This window comes from Clarias gariepinus, chromosome 3, assembly GCF_024256425.1.
Source record: "Clarias gariepinus isolate MV-2021 ecotype Netherlands chromosome 3, CGAR_prim_01v2, whole genome shotgun sequence".
In the NCBI taxonomy this organism is placed as follows: domain Eukaryota; kingdom Metazoa; phylum Chordata; class Actinopteri; order Siluriformes; family Clariidae; genus Clarias; species Clarias gariepinus.
The window spans coordinates 25,504,112-25,519,769 of record NC_071102.1 but is presented as its reverse complement, the minus strand read 5'-3'; the positions used below and the strand labels follow the sequence as shown (position 1 = coordinate 25,519,769).

The following is a 15,658-nucleotide window of genomic DNA, read 5'->3' as shown; positions in this document are numbered from 1 at the left end:
TTTGAGGAGAAGGGTAGCATCTGTGCTCCATTAAAAATGACCGCTCTGGGATCTCCAACACCTATCTGTTCCCTTTTCCGGTGTCGTTTTTGCGTTCCCCATCTTTGGTGTCTGTCTTGACACTGTGTCTGTTCTGCAGGAATGTGTGAATGCAGGGAGCAGCAATCTAGAATTTAATAGGAACACTTTTTTTCCAATCTTTCACTATGCAGTTTCACTAAACCTGTGCCCAGTGCGGCTTCGACTTCCCGCTCTTGGCTTACAGGAGAGGGATCAGGTGTGGTCTTCTGTGTGGTCTTCTTTGTTCAGCACAGTTATGGAGAGTGTTTGTTTATTTGAGTTACTGTAGCCAACAGAATGCCACTCATTGATTTTTTTTTCTTTTTTCATGTTTGTTTTGGGTTCTTTTATTTATTTTTTTGCACCATCTGTGTAAACTCTAAAAACTGTTGTTTGTGTACATCACAGGAGATTATCAGTTTCTGAAATACTCAGTTAGCCAATCTGGCATCGACAATCATGCCACGGTCAGTGAGATCACATACCCATTACGAAGTTCGGTGTGAACGTTAACAGAAGCTCTTGACCTTTCATTATGAGTGTACTCGTAAGTGATACATTTCTTGTGAGTATGATTTGATATGCCAGAACAGTGAATTAATCCAGGATACATATTAAACATCTTCCCTAGTGCTGAATCAATGGTTACATGTAAACAGAGCCTAACCTGGCATGCAAGGGTTAGGGTTAGGGTTAGGCACATGATGGCTGCTGAAGATCTGCCTAACCAAAACCGGTGGTGTATCTGTCTATGTGTTTGCCTGTCTTTCTAAAAACTATGTCTACACAGAATATCATGTAGATATTTTAAGCTTCTAATTATCAGCCAGCAATGATTTATAATCCTTGGCTCCACTACATCCCCAATGCCCTTTGGGACAATTGTGTATATAATAGTAAAACTGTTAGAACATCATTCAGTTAGAGTAAATAAATACTTTTCACTACATGTCATTATAGTATTCTATTTTGAATTCGGCTCCAAATGCGACCAAAATTGTCCCTAGTCCAAAAGAAAGAGGTGGAAGTAAAGAGGAAAAAGTACAAGAAAAAGAAAAAAGAAAACCTACAGGAACTATCTCCTTCCTACCTCGAAATATGACAGACAGCAGAATAAATAACAGGTCTGATAGCCATACCGGCAGACACACAGACGCATGGCCCAGTGCTATAAGACATAAAAGAAATGTGGGGTGAGAGTAGGGTGGATGGACTTCAAATTGAAAACTTAATAGTAAAGTGGAAATTGTTATGCATCTAAAGAGAAAAGGACAGAAAGAAAATAAAGTAGAAGTGGAGTAATAACTCACTTTCTAAACTTTGCTGTCAGCAGGTCATTTTGGAAGTCAGCTTGTGGCAGTTTTTCATTTACATTTACCGAAGAAACAATCTTCAAGGTTGATGACCTGGGAATCACAACGGACCACTGGATACAACATATCATGATACCTGGTGCTGATTTGATTTGTATCGTCATTCATCACGATTTTGTTAAAATTTGAAAAACCTTCACAAAGAATAAATAATTTGCTCTTATCACACCTGCCTGCTAATGTGTGAAAAGTTTAGAGCCCCCTATAGGATTAAAGAGGAACAACATTTTATGACCATGATGAAAATGACAGGCCTCTCTCATCTTTTTAAGTCGGAGAACTTGCACAGTTGGTGGCTGGCTAAATACTTTTTTGCCCCAGTGTAAAAGGCTGCACAAAATAATCATGATACGCAACTGAACCCCCCCCCCCCCCCCATCTTTATTGTTACTAGATATACTGTACCTAAAAACTGAAACTCATATATACAGTAGATTTCATACAAACATGTTTTGCTCATTTGTAAAGTCTTATTTTGTATAATCAGTTAAAATGCTATAATAGCATACTATAGGTATAAAGATAAAGATCAGATCGTGACATTACCGAAAGATAAATATGTAACATAAATCATGCAGCTTAAAGTGTTGTAGTTAGCACTGCCTAGCATGGCCAGGGTCAGGGTTCGATTCCCGCCTCTGGTTTGTGTGCATGGCGTTTGCATGTAATGCCCGTGCTTGGTGGCTTTCCTCTGGGTACTCCGGTTTTCTCCCACAGTCTAAAGACATGCAGATTAGGCTAATTGGTGTTCCCAAATTGCCCGTAGTGTGCGAATGAGTGTGTGCCCTGCGATGGATTGGAATCCTGCCTTGTGCCCAAAGTTTCCTGGGATAGACTCCAGGGCCCTGCGACCCTGTATACAGGGTAAAAAGGTATAGATGAGTGAGTAAGTAATATCATTTTGAGAGTTGAAAGCAAGGCATTATAATAGCACATATATTTTTTTAATAATTGTTATTGGCCTGTGCTGTGCTGCAGGCATGTACAGTATCTGAGCCGCTTGAGTTTTAAGGTTAATTGCAGACATTTGCATACAACTGCATACTGTACATTTTATTGTTAGTTTCTCGGTTAGCAGCTAAATCATTTGTCGCAGCATTCAAAGTTCAAAGTGTCTGGCAAATGAAAAAAGTGTAATTGTGTAAATTTTAAATAGTGTTGCAGTTAATGGAACAGTTCTGTTTGCATTTAGTTTTCCATCTTTGGGAATTATGCATTTTCCCTTTGTGACTTAAATAAGGTTTTGTCACCAAGTGAAGTGAGCAAGTTGTTTTCACAAGTAATTAGATTTATAGTATTAACTTGGGAACACTGCTTTTTATTGAATACTTGTTGTCAGGTTTATCTCTCTTGCATTACTTGTAGTAAGATAGGTCAGGGACAAGATGAAATGTCACATGCTGCTTTCCTGAAATCAGAGAGGCTGCGCGACAACGAAAGAAGAGAATGATTAGAATCATTAGGAGTGAAAGTGTGTGAATCAGATGACGGAAGAGAAGGGTGGAGAGAGAAAAAAAAGCATCACTCGACGTGACTGCTGTAATGATGGCTGGCGGCAGTTCTGTGGCCCTTCTGTCATACGTCTTGTGCTGAAAAGACAATTAATGATCATGTGCTGTCTCATTAGGGAAGAACAGGCTGTGACCCACTTTTGAAATTACACGAGTATTGTTTCCTCCAGAAAAACAAAAGACCATTTCCATATTTCGGATACTTCCTTTGGAGCTTGCATCTGTTAATGACATAGAATACTGTCCACAGTGGTGCTGCAGATAACTGCTGATAAGCGCACACACACACACACACACACCAGGCCAGCTTTTTTCCAGTACGCTTAAGAGTTAGTTCAGCTGCTCACTCCTTCCCTCGGATATACCGATCAAGCCCTGGTTAATAAGGACTGAGACACTGGAGTGCAGATGGGGGAGGGAGAGGAGCTCGTATGGATGAACGTTAAAGAAACACTCCTTATCTCTATCTACTGCATCTGTAGAACATTGACAGTAACCATGGAGAAAATCTTAAATCCTGCACCAAGAAAAGAACTGAAAAACCGCTTACTCTAAACTTACCCTGAATTGGACGTTTAAGTGCTGGTGTCAAAAGACCGTTTATGTAATGCACATATTTGGGAAGGATACGATTAAAACCGAAAACAAAATGACAAATTAAAAAAAAAAATAACAAAACCGAAAAAAAAAAAAAAAAAACTAATTTAAAAACATACATTAATAACAAAACGGAAAAAAAAACTATTAAAAACATAACAAAACCAAAAAACAAAACCGATAATTTCATTTTTAAATTATACCTACCTGAATTGAGACTGATTTGACTGATGACAGATGTCTCGTCCAATAAGCTTTAGGAATCAACAAAAAAAAGTAGGTGTGGTTTGCAAATGAAATTCTTACTGCTGATTGGACAAGACATCTGCCACTCAAGATCAGTGGTTAAAAATTTCATACTGCTAATTGGACGAGACATCTGTTGTTGTGTTTTTTTATTTTATTTAGTATTTTGTTTCTGAATATGTTGTTGTGTTTTCTGATTTATGTTTTCGGTTTTGTTATTATGTTTAAATTTATTTAGTTTTCAGGTTTTGTTATTTTGCTTTGCCTCGTCTCAGCCGCCATAATTTGTAAATAAAAACAAAATTAAATATTTGGATGTAAAAGATTTTTTTAAGATGTGCAAGGGAGAGGCTATGGAATTTCAGTATAACATGGACAACCAATCATATACTCCACACTATTTCACAATAATAGTCATTTATAGTGATGTGGTCAGTATTCAACTGGACAGATTTATTAAAACCCTTTGGACAGTGCAGACCATGCCACAATAAAAGGTGTGTGTGTGTGTGTGTTTGTGTGTGTGTTTGGTATTTGTGGAGGGCAACAGTTCAAATACAATACAATTCAGACTGCACACTTTAGGCACCATTTTATTTTTAATATTCTGTACAGCTGAGATTGTCCTCCTGATATGGAATGGTCAAGGGTGCAGCATTGTAAGACTTACTGCACTGGCACATTTTGAGAAAGTCAATATAGAAATTAAATTATATGTCCTTGACAGTCTGTCTGCCTCTGGTGAAGGTGGCAACCAAAAAGTGATGTTATGGTAGAAAGGAGTTCGGTTTAAATGATTATCTGTATGATTATATGGTTGATATCATTGATTATATACAGGACCAGTCAAAAGGCAAACTTTCCAATTCAGTGTTTTGTTTTTTTGTGTCTCACTCACTCACTCACTCACTCGTCTATACCATTTTATCCTGTATACAGGGGTCATGAGGGGCCTGGAGCCTATCCCAGGAGACTTGAGATTTATTTTAAAACAATACTACATTTTTTAACATATGGAGTTATGTAATTGTAACAACAAGAGTCAGTTGTTATGTTGAAGACAGTTGTCTAAGTTGTGCAACTTGCATATTTTATTAAGTGGAAATTCTGTCCTTAAGTTAAATACTGTATGTTGACATGTACATTTTAATTTTTTTTATGTGTTGATAGAAATTATAAGTAAATTTTCTATCCACTTGTGTGCATTTTTAGGGTTCCTGTTCCCAAACCAGGATCCCAAAAGAGACACATAAGCCCAGGGTATCCGTGATCTTTTGATGAACTGGGAACGAGCATCGTTACCTGGGTAAGAAAAAATGACATTGTCTCTCTTGCTTCTCAAGCTTTTGTTGAGGTTGCCATGGTGATGTAAGATTTTTTTTTATTTTATGGTGATATACAGTACTTGTCAGAAGTACTTGCCAATCTTAGCTAAGAATGTTGGGAAACAATTAGATTACAGTTAATATGTTGGAATAACATAGTGAATAATACCACATCTTGATGTTGGTTAAATACAGTTTTTGTTCCTGCACCATAAGGAGAGAGCTTCCTTATAGCATTCATTCATATAGTTATTTTGGACCAAAGTGAATTTTTAAAGGCAACCTATTATGCAAAATGCACTTTTAGTCACGTTTAGAGGTCTCCTGAGTGCACAAACCAAAAAACAAGAGAAAATGCAAAGGAAAAAATCTCTGCTTTTATGTCTCTTTTCCATTCTTGTATTGGCTTGGCTTCTATAGGGTTTAAAAAAGGCAAGTAGATATTTTCTCCCTAATATAACCTCCAGTGCTATCTTTGTCTTCGTCCTTGCGTAATTATTCAGTAATATATAATGTCTATAAGCACACTGGGAGCTCAAGAACTGAGTCAAGTTCCTTGTATACCTGAGTGTATTTAGTCAATAGAGCATGATTTGGAACAAGAAGCTTTATGAAAAGCTGAATTCAGATGTTGACTCATAACAAGTAGTGAGGAAAAACTCCCATTAGTTGACATGAAATCCTGAATCGAACCAGAATCAAAAGAGAACCCTTAGGGTGAATTATTACTCATTGCTGGCTTTACTACATATGTTAAAAAATGTTTTGTTGATAGTTGATGTTTTATTGTGAAAAAAAGTACCAGGATGGAAACAGGACAGCAGTACAAGTTATATAACATTTATATGGGATGATAGATGTGGGTACTTGTGTCTTGGACATGACTGTACTGTACATGGGTCCTATAATGCCAATTTCACATTTTAATTATTGTTAAACATTCATAAGGGTACTGGTAGCTCAGTGGTACTGTAAGTGTTACGAAAGGCCCGGGTTCGATTCCCAGCCAGTGCCCAAACCCCCCAGCCACTGGATGCAGTGCCGGGCTCAAACCCGAATAAAATGGGAGGGTTGCGTCAGGAAGGGTATCCGGCGTAAAACCTGTGCCAAACTTGTACTGCTGTGGCGACCCCTTGCAGTCGAACGAACAACAACATCAATGTTTAACATTCGGATGGGTCTGTGCTGTGTGCTTGTACATTGTCTGCTTTTTGTCCCTCTTACATAGTTGTATTGGCCAAGGTTTAAACAAGCCAATTAGATCCCCCCCCCCTAAAGTGACCTCATATCAAAACATATAAAACCGGACATTTACTCTGCCCTGGCAAAAAATGGCCATGATGAGAATGGGTACAGTATTGTTTGAGGGATATTTCAGCTGGAGCATTAACACGCACACTATGGGGGACCTCGGAGATGTTAACTTGTTAAGTAAACTGTAAAATTTGGCACACTGATCTGGCAGATTTTGTGCCACAGGTCTATTTCTAGCCATGCGATTAGCAACCGATCAAAACAGAAACACGTCGTCTTATTTTCAACCAAATGAGCAGTGCACTAGTTTTACACCACTTAATTACACTGTAATATACACAAATAGAGGTTGGAATCTGTTATCTGTTATTATTATTATAAAAGCTTGATTTTTGTCTGATTTTATCATATTGTATATACAGTAGTATAAGAGAAGAGCATAAGCATAAAGAATGAATTGTTCCATTTATACAACTTATTTAAGTCTATTTATAATAAGTATAAATAGATGTACAAACAGACTACTGTAAGCAGCTTATAGCGTGATTATATCAATGCCCTTAAAGAGCATGTTCATTTGAAGCTATAGAGCTTATAGTACACACAGATACAGTTTTTTTTTTTCACATTTGTTCTCATACAGTAGCATGTAAATCCAATAACCTTACATACTACAGGGATTGATATTGACCCTCACCTCTCTGTTGCTCCTTGAAAAACATGTTTAGACTGTATGGATTGTTACACCTTTGCCTTGCTGCTGAAACATGTCACGCTTAGTCATTACACATTTTTCTTCCACTTATTTCACTCGCCTCATTCACCTATTTCCCACATTCCTCATTATGCGTCATACAAAGTAATTATTATATAATTTTATTATCCTGATTATTTGACATTCTTTAATGACTTAAGGGTCTAAAGGCTCTCTCTCTCTCTCTCTCATATTATTGCTCTATTGAATTAGATTGTTCATCTCATGTCTCTATTTTATCGATTTGGGGATGCAAACCTTTAAACTTTGAGCGGCCTCCCCCTGCGCCCTTGTAGCCTCCCTGCTATTTCCCACTGCTGGGAGCTTCACACGTTACATGCTTACTGCATCAATCTGCTCTATTCACACTAATACACCATGACATCATTGACACCACTATACAGAAGTGTGTGCAGATACATGAAGAGAAATGCAGCTCTGGTATACCTAATGCATCGGAAGTCCGAGATCCCTGGTTGTGGAAACCTACAGTAAATATGTCTTGTATGAGACTCAGAGAACAAACCTTGGGGAACATCTTTATAAAATGTGGGTGCGATTTGCACAGTGCACTCTTAGGATCTTTACGTAAATCTGTGAGACATTGAGAGGCAAAAGGCACAAGTACAGGGATTTTAATAGAGCCTCTGGAGATTAGCATGGTGATGGATTGTTGGTAATCACTTGTTTACTTAAAATGTCCTTCACCAGGGGGTGCTTTCATGCATACAGCATGGTATATGTGTGTGTATATGTGTCTCTGGACACCCACAACCTTTGACAAGTATTATGTGAACCTTGACAGCATGTCTCCAAAACAGCTGCAAGAATTACAAGGGAAAAAAGAAAAACAGAACATGTTCACTGTCTTGTACTGTATATAAGACTGAACTGATATACAATGGAGAGAATAATTATTCGATCCCCTGCAGATTTTGTAAGTTTAGCCACTTACAAAGAAATGAAGGGTCTATCGTTTTTATCATAGGTTTATGGTAAAGGATAAAGGCAGAATAACCACCAAAAATCCAAAAAAAGCACATGCATCAAAAGATTATAAAGTTCAAGGTGGAGGTTGGTCTGCGTCAAGGATAGGCTCTGAGCCCCTTCTTGTTTGCTATGGTGATTGACAGGATGACAGATGAAGTTAGACAGAAGTCTCCACGGACAATGATGTTTGCAGATGCTATTGTGCTTTGTAGCGAGAGCGGGGAACAGGTGGAGAAAAATCTAGAGAGATGGAAGTACGCTCTGGAAAGCCGAAAAGAGAAATGAAGATTAGCCGTAGCAAGACAGAATGAGTCTGAATGAGTTCACATGTGTGTGAATGAGAAGAACCTAAGTGGAACAGTAAGGCTACAGGGAGCAGAGGTAAAGAAGGTGCAGGACTTTAAGTACCTAGGTTCAATGGTCTAGAGCAACGAAGAGTGTGGAAAGGAGGTGAAGAGGCGGGTACAGGCAGGTTGGAATAGGTGGGAAAAAGTGTCAAGAGTGTTATGTGACAGAGTATCAGGAAGAGGGAAAGAAAGGGGGACAGGACAGTGGTGAGACCAGCGATGCTCTACGGCTTAGAGACAGTGGCACTGAAGAAAAGACAGGAGGCAGAGTTGGAGGTAGCAGAAGATGTTGAGGTTCTCTTTGAGAGTGATAAGGATAGATGGGATCAAGAATGAGTTTATCAGAGGGACAACCCACATTAGATGTTTTGGAGATAAAGTCAGAGAGGCCAGATTGAGGTGGTTTGGACATGTTCAGAGGAGAGATGGTGAATATATCGGTAGAAGGATGCTGAGGTTGGAACTGTCCGACAGGAAGTCTAAAGGAGGACCCAAGAGGAAATTTATGGATGCAGTGAGAGAGGACATGAAGTTAGTTGAGGTGAGAGAAAAGGAAGCAGAGAATAGGGTTGGGTGGAGGCAGATGATAGGGTTAGGTGGAGGCAGATGATTTGTCTTCTTCTTCTTTGCCTTTCGGCTAGTCTCTTTCAGGAAAATCATCCTTCAGCAAAAGGTTATAAAGTGAGTAGCATTTTAATTAGGAAAATAAGTATTTGATCCCCAAGCAAAACATGACTTACAAAACAAAACATGATTGAGAAACCCTTGTTGGCAAGCACATAGGTACAGTAAGACGTTTCATGATTTGGTTCCACTATTCTTTATAGACCTTCTCTAATTTCTAAGTTTCTTGCCTGTGGCTTGGCAATTCAAAGTTTTAACTCCCTCCATAAATTTTCTAAAGAGTTTAAGGCCATGAAGTGGCCTAGCCAGTCTCCAGATCTTATCTGCTTCTTCTTGAGCCGCTTCTTTGTTGCTTTGGTGGGGATGTTTTGGGTAATCGGCATTCTGGAAGACCCATCCACGACCTATCTTCAGGAGATTTTACAATACATGGCCCATTCAAGGATTTAAGCATAATGCAAGCACCTCTGTCAGGATGGTGGTCTTAGGGTCATAGTCAGCATTTTATTTTCTCCAAATACGATAGGTCGAGTTGATGCCAAAGAGCTAAATTTTTGTCTTATCTGACCACAGCACTTTCTCCCAATCCTTCTCTGTCGCTTGGCAAAGTTTAGACTGACCTTTAAATGTGCCTTCTTGAAGAGGGACCCCTTGCGAAGGATTTCAATCCATGACGGTGTATTGTGCTACCACTGTGGTCCCAACTGCTTGAGATCATTCATAAGCTCCTCCTGTGTTGTTTTGGGCTGATTCGTCACTTCACTCATGATTATTCATAAAAAGAAGAAATACAAAATAACCATCAATCATCCCAAGGATCTCCAAAATTTTACCTCATGGGATAAGGATAATCACTCCAACAGTCATCTCAAGCTTCTTGCTTGATGGTCTTGTAACCAATTCCAGCCTTGTGGCGCAAGGCTTGTGGGAGAGCCTTGTAGCTGACATCCTTTGTCAGCTCTTTGGTCTTGCTCATGGTGGTGGAAGATAGAGTTTTTATACACAAAACAGTTGTTTTTGTTAGGAGCACTTTTTTTGGGGGGGATTCCAATTTTTCCCTTAATTTAGTCGTAGCCAATTACTCCCCGTCACTAGGGGGCTCCCACATTAAGGCTACCACTACCACTCAGCCGGGAGGGCCGAAGACTATCACGTGTTTCCTCCGAACCGTGTGATGTCAGCCGACCGCACCTTTTTGAACTGCTTGCTCACGCACTATTAGCGGCGGAGTAACACACTCTGAGAAAAGCGCTAGCCGCTCCTTCTACGTGCGCGAACTCACAGACACCCCTGATTGGCTGTAGAGCCGTGATTAATGTGGAAGCACGAGTACCACCCATCCCTGCCCCCTGAGAGAGCTCGGCCAATCAGCATCACCCGGGGTTCGAACCAGCGATCTCCAGATGATAGGGCGAGCACTTTACCACTGCGCCACTCAGAGGCCCAGGAGCACCTTTTTAAACGTATCTAACACATGAGCACATAACCATTCTGTGGAAACAAGAATAATTGTTGGTTGGTAGAGGTTCAAATACTTATTATTTATTTAAATACTTATTACATGCAACTTTATTATTTTTGAAATGCAGCTCATTTTATAACCTTTATATCATGTGCTTTTTCAGGATTTTTGATTGATCATTTGTCTCTTACCTTTAAAAATTTACAAAATCTGGGATCAAATAATTATTTTTACCACTGTGATTATAACTTCTGATTATAAATGTTTGTGGCATTGTTGAAAATTGAACATGACAGCATTATGTTTAGTGTTTAAGATGCAACAATCTTGAGTACAAAAGTATTTTCATTACTACAGTACAATTAATACAGTATGTAATGCTCTGGGAAAAAAGTATTTGCCCTCTTCCGAAGTTTTTTTTTTGGTGGGGGGGCATATTTGCCACACTTAAGATCATCAAACAAATTTTAATTGCGATAACTGGCAATGATTCTTTTAGATCACTTTGGATGAATTTTGGCCCACTTTTCTTTGCAGAATGTTTTAATTCAGCCACATTGGAGGGTTCTTAAGCATGAGTGATCTGTTTAAGGTGATCTCAATCAAATTTAACTCCAGATCTTAACAAGCCACTCTAAAACCCTTTTTTAAATTATTATTATAATTATTTTAAAGCTATTCACAGGTGGACATGCTAGTGTGTTTTAGATCATTGTCCAGCTGCTTACCCTAAGTGCACTTGAGCTTGAGGTCAGAAACTGATGGCCTGACGTTCTGGTAGAGCACAAAATTCATGGTTCCATCACTTATTGCAGGTTGTCCAGGTCCTGAAGCTGAAACTAATTTTTGCTGTAGGGCCAGGTAGGCTTGGACAGCTTTTTCCATTAATTAATGAAATCCTCATTTTAATACTGCATTTTGTATTTACTCAGGTTATCTTTGTGTCTTAGAAATGGGGAAAATACTTTTTTCCGGCCCTGTACACAGTAGTGTCCACTTCATAGCATTAGTACATTTTCATATATAATGTCTGTACTGTAAGTACACTAAGAGCTCAACAACTAATTCAAGTTCCTCGTATACTCAAGTGTACGTGGTCAATAAAGCATAATTCTGACATGGCAGCTTCAAAGAAAGCTGCTTTTAGATTTAGATTCATAATGAGCAGCCAGATGTGACAGTGCTAAGGAAAAAAAAAAATACTCCCTAAGGCGACAAAAGGAAGGAAGTCATAAGGAACCAGACTCCCAGCGGAACCAGAAAACCCTTTAGGGTGACACGAGATTAAAACTCATTACGATTTCTATTAACTTTGTTAAAAATATATTTGGTATATGATTATTGTGAATAAGTATAGGAGGAGTATAGAAAGAAAACTGGATGTTGGTTTTGCTTAGAGAAGCATAAATGTTCATGTTAAGAGCTATGAATTTCTTTTCTTTTTTTTTCTTTTTTTTTGAATATGCTTTATACTTTTTGGGTGCTGCCACTAGTTAGGTTTTACCTTTCTGGCACTAGCTGAGATTCACATCATTTCTGCCACTTTTAACTCACCTTTAGGCAAAGGTTCAACACATTCAGGCATAACATCTATTTAATATATGAGGGGTCTTGTGATTAAATTTCTTGCGAATGAAGCCATAAAACCGATTTTCATATCTGACATTTAAACCGACATTTACAGTACAGCCCTTCAAGAGCAGTACAGTGATGAGACTTAGCCACAGTAAAACATTTAGAATTGTATAACCATTTTAAAGAACCTGTACGTCTGCAAATGACAATCCTGGCCAAGGGGCTCAGAGCCACTGCAGTCATTCCCGTGAACAGTCAGCAAGTGGAACGGCCCGGTTTGATCATCAAAGGTGTTCTGCTTTTGCAGGACAAAGCACAAAATCATACAGCCAACCTCACAACTTGCAGGAATTCAGCAAGAGTTATTGCCACATCCCTTGTACGGTCCCGATCACGCTTTAATACTAGGATGATTGCATTAGTGTAGCAGGGGAGAAATAAAGGGAATTTAAACTTTTATAACTGTGTTCTGTTATTCTGCACAATCAAAAGTCCTGGTTTAACTTGAACGCCCACCATTTATATACTCACCATATGTAATATAACATGTTAACATTTTATAACATATGAAATGCACTGTATTATTAACACATTTTATAGTTGACAAATTGTTGGGGTTAAAAGGAATACACTCACTCAACGTCAAGGGCGCGATATCCTGTGTACACGGTCGCAGGGGGCCTGGAGACTATGCAACTCTATGACCACAGACCTGAGGTGAAAATAAAACCCCTGACCCTCGAGGTGCAAGGCAACAGTGCTAACCACTAAGCCACTATGCCACCTTGAAAGGAATATAATACTTGTTTTGTTTTTCTTTCTTAAGTTCTTAAGCATTATTTGTGTTACACACCATAGATTATGTTTCTGTAATGTCATGTCGTCTTTATTTTTTTTTAAATTGCCCTTAAAAAGTCATTATACAAAATACATATTTTAATAGCCTTGTATTATTCTTTGTCCATAAATGGATACATATTACATTTTAAAGTTGAAGTAATATTAAATAGAAATAAACTTTTTTTAATAGTAGAAAACATTTTAACATCTTTAGTGTGTGTGAGAGAGAGAGCGAGCGAGCGGAAGAGAGAGAGCGGTATAGCATTGTGATTGGACAGAAACTATGTTCACAGAATGATGTGTTAGGAAGATTTTGTTCTTTGCACTTTTAATTAGACTTGACAGGTATTAAGAACAACTGTGAGGTGTTGTTTTGAGGTGTTGTGCTGTTAGGCTACATCCTTGTTATCATGTAATGCACCCTTTCAACCCAAGATTATGTAACTCAGTGTTTAGAATGTAGATTCTGATAGCTTGTCATATACTGGTCCAGAGTGTCGATTGAATGCATTTCTCCTCATTAGCGTTACATTTATTTATTTGTCAGATGCTTTTAATCAAAGTGATTTACCAATCTAAAGTAGCTAGCAACACTTAATGTCAATACACAAATGCCAGTTGATCAACCTAACAATGGTTCTATAAAAAGATGGCGGCACGGTGGCTTAGTGGTTAGCATTGCACCTACAGGTCCTGGGATCGATTCCCGCGTTGGGTCTGTGTTAATAGAGGTTGCAAGTTCTCCCTGTGCTTGCTGGGTTTCCTCCCACAGACATGCAGATTAGGCTAATTGGCATTCCCAAATTGCCCATAGTGTGTGAATGTTGACAGAAGATCCTACCACGGTCATACTGTACAAAATAGGGAATACAGTACAATGGTCACCACTGGCCTCCGCGGTCCAAAAAAAAACAGAGCCGTGTTTATTAGTGCTGTAATTAAATTTGAAAATGATTGTATGTAATCTTAAAGACATCCTGACCTGGAGCCTAATTGAACAAATCATACATTTTCTTAAAAAGGTATACAAAATCTCTTTCAAAACTAATATGGAGGTACTTAAGCCGAAGTGCAATCTCAGTAAAGCCGAACTGCTGTTCATCCTTGGTGACTCATCCACCAGTCAAAACCTTGTGATTTCCCTGAAAAACAATCAGATCACACTCCTTCAGCCGCTGCCCACAATTTTGGGGTAACTTTCTTGTTTCACAGGCCATTCAGGGCTGGGCTACTGCAACTCACTCCTCTGCCTTTGTTCACCATTTGTACTTTGAAGCTGATCCAGAACGCAGCTGCTTGTCTCGTTTACAACCTTCCCAAGTTCTCCCACACCACCCCACTTCTCTTGCTCTCTCCACTGGCGTCCTGTAGTTGCCCTACACCTTGCACCTCACCGCGGTCCCTCCGATCCTTCAACACTGCTTGGCTGGACCCAATATCTCTCAGGGATCTAGGAAGACGTGCAGACGTCTAGACTCTGTTCTGTTTCGGCAACTAGGTGGTAAAACGAACTTCCTTAAGATGTCCTTTAAATTACAACTTAAGACCCATCTGTTTTTTCAGTACTTGGGCTAATCCTCCAACTTCTTAACGTTTTTTAACTGATAGTACTTAGTAACCCAGTGTAAGGATCTATCCTATTACAGAAACTACAAAGCACCGTTTAAGTCACTCTGGATAAGAGTGTCTGCCAAATGCCTAAATGTAAATGTAAATTAAAGAAGCTATGACTTAAACACATAATTCAAACACTGATGGTGCACACTTGTTTATCTTTCAGCTGCTCCCACCAAGGGGTCGTCACAGGGGACCATCCTGTCCGCACACACCGCACACAACAGTCCCATTTTATCCGGTCTTGGAACTGGTGCTGCATGCAGTGGCTTGGCTTTGGGCATTGGGTGTGAATTGAAACCTCTGCATGGTAGGTGATAAACCTACCACTGAGCCACTAATGCCCATTTACTGTATGATGCACAATATTAACATATTACGTTAAGTCATTAACAATTTAATCTGTAACTGCTAGTACCATGGATCATTAATGAACTTAAATGATAAGCTCAACAATAGAAGCAAACAAAAAGCTTGATTATGTTAAATACAATAGTTCGAGATATATGGTTATCTATGAAAATACTGAAAACCATAATCATATCCTGATTCAAATGCCGGTAAAACCGGTGTTTGCATCCGTATCCACTGTATGTGCCCTGCCGTCTTTCAAAATAAGATTAAGATAATTCCAGGAAGTCAGGGTGTATTACTTTTAAATCTGAATTGAGTGTCTTATTTGATTTATATGGGCTTCCTGTTACATTTTACATTTACTACAAGGTCTTGCATTTGGCATTTATACCCCTTAACGCCTACTTATGGCATATCTTCCTGATCTCTTGAGGCATTACATCACATCCAGACTACTTCACTCAGCCAAGACAGGCTTACACCTAATCCTGAGGATTAGTTTTCTTATATACTGCCTAATAGCCTTCTGTAAAATATTATGAATGTGAGCTGTATTCGTGCTCTTATAAATAAAGATTAAAAACTTCTTATTCTGCCTGTCCTGCAGTTTTATTTCTAAAGTAACATTTAATGCTTTTAATATGCTTTACGCAACATTATGCAGTGTGTCCAGTATGACCAGAAGAGGTGCAAGTGGAATTTAAGCCGATAGCAAAAGTACCATGGAGCGCT

The 15,658-nt window shown here is 38.9% G+C and overlaps 1 protein-coding gene across 1 annotated transcript in view; it reads left to right on the top strand.

Annotated features, from left to right (window-relative positions):
- The window catches only part of dlgap3 (discs, large (Drosophila) homolog-associated protein 3), a 195,680-nt gene that overhangs the window by 76,636 nt on the left and 103,386 nt on the right, over positions 1 to 15,658 (top strand). The window contains exon 2 of the mRNA XM_053493174.1: positions 5,000 to 5,093. The gene's annotated coding sequence lies outside the window, so the exon portion shown is untranslated. The remainder of the gene's footprint in view (positions 1 to 4,999; positions 5,094 to 15,658) is intronic.